The 7,233-nt window shown below is 36.6% G+C and overlaps 1 long non-coding RNA gene across 1 annotated transcript; it reads left to right on the forward strand.

Moving 5' to 3' along the window:
• Nucleotides 1-357: 357 nt before the first annotated feature.
• LOC113330260 lies at nt 358-5,196 on the forward strand. Its single transcript, XR_003350135.1, has 3 exons — nt 358-2,561; nt 2,651-4,034; nt 4,652-5,196. It is a non-coding gene; the product is annotated as an uncharacterized LOC113330260 (long non-coding RNA).
• The last annotated feature ends 2,037 nt before the right edge of the window (nt 5,197-7,233 follow it).

A 7,233-nucleotide genomic window follows, 5' to 3' on the forward strand; every position in this document is an offset into this window, starting at 1 on the left:
ATTTTTAGATTAGATTTATGTGGATATTAAGATAAGAATCTCTAACCATAGACATACATCCATTGAATTGTCTTGGATTAGAAAATGACAATAGCCTAGTTGAGATTTGAAACCCACAGATTGTGCAAGTGGAGTGGAGATGGATACCAAAAACTTGTCTTTGCATTGCTGCTGCGTAGTAAATAATGGCAACTATATGGTCCAGGCCCACATAATTCTTCTAGAATTGACAAGTATGTATGCATTATTGGCAATTGAATAGTTAAGACAAAGTGTGTGGGGTGGATGGATAATCGACTAACGATTTTTATGCATCATTACTGGACGACTAATTGACTAAAACCACACAATTCATGTAGATTGGATTTTCAATCCAATCCTTTCCATAGATAAAACCATTCTAGAGTACACCCTTTTAGTCTTATACATCATTCCAACATATCATACTTCTATTGAATTAAGTTTCTTCATTTCTTGATCTTCTTTTCATTATCAAGTACTTTCAACTGAATACCAATTACTCACTATGGCGTTTCAAGGGATTGTTCCTAATGGTGTAACAGAAATTTTGAAGAAATTGGTTCCGCTTGTTGCTCGAGAAATTAGTCTGGCGTGGGGTGTCAAAGATGATCTGAAAAAGCCTCAAGACACTTTAGAGATGATTCTACTTGTAATAGCTGATGCTGAGAGGAAACAGATCAATGATGCAGCTGTACGTCTTTGGTTAAGGAGGCTTAAAGATGTTGCCTATGATGTGGACGATGTGATGGATGAGTTTCCTATGAAACCATGCGGAGGTGTGAAAGGGGGAATCGCTTGAGGATCAAGGCTCGTGATTTCTTTTCATCCACCAACCCACTTGCTTTTCGTTTCGAGATGTCTAGGAAAATCAAACATATAAATCAGAGGTTAGCTGAAATCACCGAAAATATGAGTAAGTTTCATTTGCAAACTACACCTGCTAGCAATACTGTTACTCTTCCTGGTGAAAACAGTGAGCACCGGAGCCGAGAAACCACGCCCTATATTAATGAATCAAACATTATAGGGAGGGAGGATGAAAAGGAGAAAATAGTAAACATGTTAACCAAAGTCATACCATCATCAACAACACCATCTGGTTCAGATAGAAATACGGAAAAGGTCTCTGTGGTTTCCATAGTTGGTATGGGAGCTCTAGGCAAGACAACTCTAGCTCAGCTCGTCTATGATGATGAGATGGTAAATAAACTTTTTGAGTTAAAATTGTATCCGAAGAATTTTATATGTGGAAAAGCTCTTAACAAAAATTATGGAGTCCTCCACGAAGAACAAGTTTGATTCTCCTGTCAAGCTTTGCTGTACTGGTAAGTAAAGTTCAGGAACAACTAAATGGGAAGAGATATTTGCTAGTATTTGACGATTTATGGAACGACGATGCTGGGCAATGGGAGAGACTCTGCAGACCGTTGCTTGTTGGCGCTCAAGGGAGTAAAATACTAATCACTACTCGCAAAACTCAAGTTGCAGATATGGTTAAGGGGAGTATTCCTCCTTACATATTGGAAAAGTTACAAGAAGATGAATGCTGGTGTATCATGGAGAAGAGAGCATTTTCTCCCGGTGGAGCAGTAAAGACTCCAACCATGACAAGCATTGGAAAAGGAATAGCAAAAAAATGTAGTGGCGTACCGCTTGCAGCAAAAATCTTGGGAGGTCTCATGCGCTTAAAAAATAAAGAAGGCGATTGGTTGTCAATTCAAGAACTTGATGTTTTGAATACAAGAGAAGGTCAAAGCGAAATCATACCCATACTAAAGTTGAGCTATGACAATTTGTCGTCTGAGTTGAAACAATGTTTCTCCTACTGCAGTATATTCCCCAAAGGTTGGGAGATAAATAGAGTAAGATTGATTCAGTTGTGGATAGCAGAAGGATTCCTGGATTCTTGTAATGTGGGAAGCAGAAGATCAATTGAAGACATATCGGATGAATACTTTGAGAGTTTGGTATCGAGTTCATTTCGGGATGGTGCAGAATGGAGCATATTGGGTGATATAAAGACGTTCAAGATGCATGAAAAATAGCAGGTACTCTATAAATATTCATTCTTTTAGTTCCTCAATTATGAAAAATATACTTTATCTTTCTGTCCATCTTCCAAGGTTTTGCTTGATAATTTCATCATCACAGTCACAGGCGTCCGAGTTGATTTAATTATCCATTTTTCAATTAGATACTGTAAGTACTTTTGTTCAGAACATGACATATATCTGTGTAAGTTTCGGTGAGCATTTGGTTTGATTTTTTTCTCCTATTTGGCTCATAAGTAATTGAATACCTAAGGAGGGCCATAAAAGCAAGCCGATATAGATTTATGAATTTTGATCCCATGCCATCTTCTAGTGCAGCCTGTAGGTGTGTGCAAATATGGATTACCATATCTCAGCTCTGGATTACGTTTGATTTGGTTTGGTTGTGCAGTTGAATGAATAGAAATGAAGCAGCAGAGATGATGATAAAGCAGAGCCCACTATTTTGTCAGAATCCGACTTAGCTCATATGCAGGACTCACCGCAATGGTGATTACTTGAAACATTGCCATTTTTGGTTGTCACCTGTTTGTTTTATGTTGTCGAAATCCATGATTCATTCCAATTTGGTGTTGCAGTTGCAGAAGATGGAATCATTGAATAATTAGAGCATGCGCCAAAGAGATAAAACGTCCAGTCCAGTTTCACAAAGCCACTGCACTGCAACTGACTAATTCTACAGAAAACACTCATTGGACTCTTAGTACACTAGCCCACTCCTTTAAGCAATTTACTTTTCGTTAGGTTCTAAGCTGCTTTAAAAAGTGTTGTTTTTAAACTAATCTGTTTTATTATTACAATGTATGCAATGTATTATTTGGTTTCTTCTACAGTATCAATTTATATATAATCAGTTATAAATTCAAAATCTACCTGAACCCATCCAAAAGTATGATAAATGCAAATGTTCTCAACCTTTAGTGAGTTCTGAGTAGGCGTGTACCTCTTTGTTTTTGTTTTTTTGATCAAAAAAATAGAATATATTAACTAGCAAATGTATTACATAAGATTTGCAATATCATTTTTATTAAAAACATTAGAAGAAATGCAAGTAGAAAGGACTTTTTGTTGCATAAGATTGGACATATGTTGTAACCTTTTTAATTCTAGCTTCCTTAGCATATGATTGGACATATGCATTATAGCTCATGATACGTATTTTGATTCAAATTAGTAGTTTAGGGTCCCGATTTTTACTTCAAATCAGTACATTATTATTCAGTCAGTCCTTTTAACGACGATTTAAATGCTTGATATCACTCCTCAACTTAATGCAATTTGTTTTTTTTGAATTTCATCATAATTAAACCAGATTTTGTCGAATTTCCTTCGAAAAATTTCCTAATTATAATTTCAGCCTATTACAATTGAAGTTAAATTTTTTTGATAATAATCCTTCAATTTGATGCAATCGCCTCAGTTCAAAAATTACGAATTTTCATTGTCATCAATTTTACTCAAGTTTGTTAAATATCATTTCTTATTTCCTTGAATAATCCTACAACTTCCCTATAATTCCACTCTAATTTGTACAATTTATCCGATTATGCCAAAATTTATACGAAATTAACAATATATAACAAATAAGTGTGAGTGGAATAATTCTAATTTTATTTTATTGTAATAGGTGAAGTAATTATTAACAAGTACGATCCTCAAAACAAAGCTTTGTAATCCAACGACCTGTTCCGAGAAACTTTTTGTTAAGCGGAAAAAGTTCCCCACTTCCCACCATTTTCTTATTTTCCCTCCAAAATTTGGGGACAGCACACGTTCTTGAATTTAATTCTGTCACATATGTTGAAAGACTGGTGCTTGTTGGAACTTTATGAAAAGATGGTTCTAGAGCATGGAGTTTTAACTAACTTCTTCGATATAATTTTCTTGCAGGGAAATCAAAAGAGGATTGAACAGCTTTACACAAGATTAATCAATTGCGCTGAACTGAAAAGGAAAACAAAGGTAGTTCTTTGTTTGATCTCAATAATACTCATGTTACTTGATGTAGTTTATTTCTCTTTATCATTGTTAAATTATACTTCATGAATACTGAAGCTCTTTCTCGACTGATGTGACTTCACATCTGTTGAAAGAAAGCAGATTTAAGTTGCCTTCCACACAAAAGTTTCCAACTATATAAATTATAGAACTGACTGCTCTGGTACTTACTACTTATGATATGATATTGCTAAGTTAGTATTCCATTTTCTTAAATTTGAGCATCATTTGTTAAAAGACAAGATGTTTTTTCTTTTTATCAACTTTCGGTGATTGCTACTTAAATTCTTAGTTCTCTTAAGAGTGTAACATGTTCTCTGTTTTCATTTCAAGAACTTCTTTATTTTTTGATAAGAAATTGAATGTCCAGTATGAAAGGAGAGTATCATATTGTAATTAAACCGATTATTCTATTGGTGATTAGTTTGAGAAAATCATGTACTTCAAATCCCTTTTGAATTTTAGTTAGAAGTGAAATTAATTACAATTTTTAAACTGACTATCTCTTCAAAATAAAAAGGAACATGTTAAGCAAAACCTTATCTTTGTCTGATACTGTTAAAAATTCATAATGTTGGCAGAGTAGAAGCTAGCAATCATGGTTTTCATCTTCCCGTCGGACAAAAGGAAATGTTAAGCTGCTGCTTACCTAAATGTGATTTCTTCTATTTCCTGTCCTTAAGGATCTCCATGGTCATGGGTACAATGTTGAAGGTCTGCTTGAATCTGCGGAATCCTGAAACTTGTGGCTGCAATGGCTTTTGAAACTTCACTCTGCTTTGCACACCAGTACGCATTGTCAACACCATCTGAAGAAACTTTACTCTGCAAGAAGTGAAAGACTTTTTCGGAGACAGTGTGAGGCTTCAACAGAACCTGGCTGATTTCTTACTGAGTTATGTGAACTACACTCCAGATGGTGATCAGTTCTTGATCAAAGGTATAGACTAGAAAAAAAGGTTTGCTCATCTAGACTCGGTTATTAAAACTTTCATACACCTTTCTGTTATTTTATTCGTATTTGCTTTAATATCGAATCGTTCCCTACTTACTGAAATAAGTACGTAGAAGCTTTACTGGACCTACTCACTCGAATGTCGTGTAAAATCAGCACTTCAATTTTTTTTGCCAAATGCTTAATGGATATGTGTGTTAAAATTTAGCAATTAACTTAAATGATGCATATGAAGGGGATGCACTAAAATATTCGTTGCAGAACGATGTCTCTTCCTCGAGTGCTTCTCACTTCTAATCATTCAGTCTCACGCATCTATGTAACATATCTGTGTTAGTTTGTAGGGGTATGTTTTATTGGTGAATAGGAGTTTAATGGCTCTGTGTTATGCTGTTTAACCTAATCATCAATAAGAATGAGTTGAAATGTGTCATCGTAATCTTTGGAGGAAATATTGCCTTGGAACATTATGATGTCTTGATAACCAGGTCATCGTTCCCTCTTGCGTAGTAGCTAGATAGTAACCATGTTAGTCACTTTGTTTCTCTTTTTCTTTTCTTACACCCTACATGTCAGAAACAGAAATTTCTTCTCTCTAACCCCGTCCACAATAATCCAGTTTCTCCATCTACAGAATCCCCCCCCTTATCCCAAGCCTCAATACCCGGTTTGAACCCTCCAGGTGTTTACACAAAAGCCTCAACCAGTTTAGATCCCCTTGAATCATCTCAATCTCCTCCTTTTATCTCTGATTCCCTTGATCCCTCTTCTTCCCCCGTATCCCCTAATACACAAGCAAATATCCAGCCTTTGATACCCAAAAAGTTACAAAGAGAAATTCGAAGATTGGACATCAGTGTTCCTCCACAGTCTTCCCCGGAAGGCGCCAAGTCTGCAAGGAAAAGGGCTCAAAAGAGTTTCAAATGAGTGGTACATTCATGTCCTGGAATGTAAGGGGCATGTGCTCCCCCTCCAAAAGAGCGGCAGTCAAGCAGTTGCTACAACTCCATAAGCCAACCATCGTAATTTTGCAAGAAACAAAAATGCCAACATGCACAAACTCAGACATTGTTGACATATGTGGTTCAAGATCGATGGGATGGACTTTTCAACTGTCCATTGGTGCCTCTGGTGGCATAATCATAATATGGAATCCCAATATAATTGAAGTTCTATCATCATTAGAAGCTGCTTACTCTATACCAGTCGAATGTAGATTTATTTCCACTGACTTTCGTTGGCTTCTCACAGGTGTGTATGGTTCTAATAACCTCTTTGAAAGAAAACTTTTTTGGAGGGAACTGTACTATATCAGAGGCCTTTGGGAAATTCCTTGGGTGATTGGTGGTGATTTCAACGTCATTAGAAGAATTGAAGACAAGAATAATCTCGGTAGAACAACTCGGAGCATGAGAAAATTCTCTCAATTCATTTCCACCCATGCTCTGATAGATCCCCCACTTATTGGATCCAGATACACATGGTCGAATGGTCGAGCATCTCCGGTCCTAACCAGAATCGATAGGTGGCTATTCTCAACAGATTTTGAGACTAAATTCCCATTCATTACACAATTGGCAAAGACAAGACCAACATCCGATCACATCCCGATAGTGTTGGACTTGGCTGATCCATCATGGGGTCCATCTCCTTTTAGGATTGAATTGATGTGGTTCGAGCATCCTTCTTTTATGACAAGCCTCTCTGAATGGTGGTCGTGTTTTACCTTCACTGGATCTCCAAGCACAGTATTCTGTAACAAGCTTCAATCTCTCAAACGCAAGATAAAAGAGTGGAATAAAAAGGTGTTTGGTCTTCTTGATCCCAAGATACAAGTATGTCTACACACCATTGATGTTCTAGACGGCATTGAAGCAAATTTGGGTTCTCTATCACCAACTCAATTCATTAATCGTGCTCAGGCTAAAGTAGACTTCGAAAATATGTCGGTTCAGAAACATATTTCCATGAAACAAAAGGCGCGAAATGAATGGTTGAGAGATGGCGATCGCAACACTACTTTCTTCCACAAGGTGGCATCTGATAGGAGAAGGTCAAATAGGATCAAGCAATTGCTCATCGATGGCAATATCGTAACGGAAAAAGATATCATTGTCGACCACATCACTGGATTTTATTCTAATTTATTCTCGGAAGAATTCCCCCACAGACCCAATATCGGAGACATCAATCTACCACATATCTCTG

Source organism: Papaver somniferum, unplaced genomic scaffold (assembly GCF_003573695.1).
Source record: "Papaver somniferum cultivar HN1 unplaced genomic scaffold, ASM357369v1 unplaced-scaffold_117, whole genome shotgun sequence".
In the NCBI taxonomy this organism is placed as follows: Eukaryota; Viridiplantae; Streptophyta; class Magnoliopsida; order Ranunculales; family Papaveraceae; genus Papaver; species Papaver somniferum.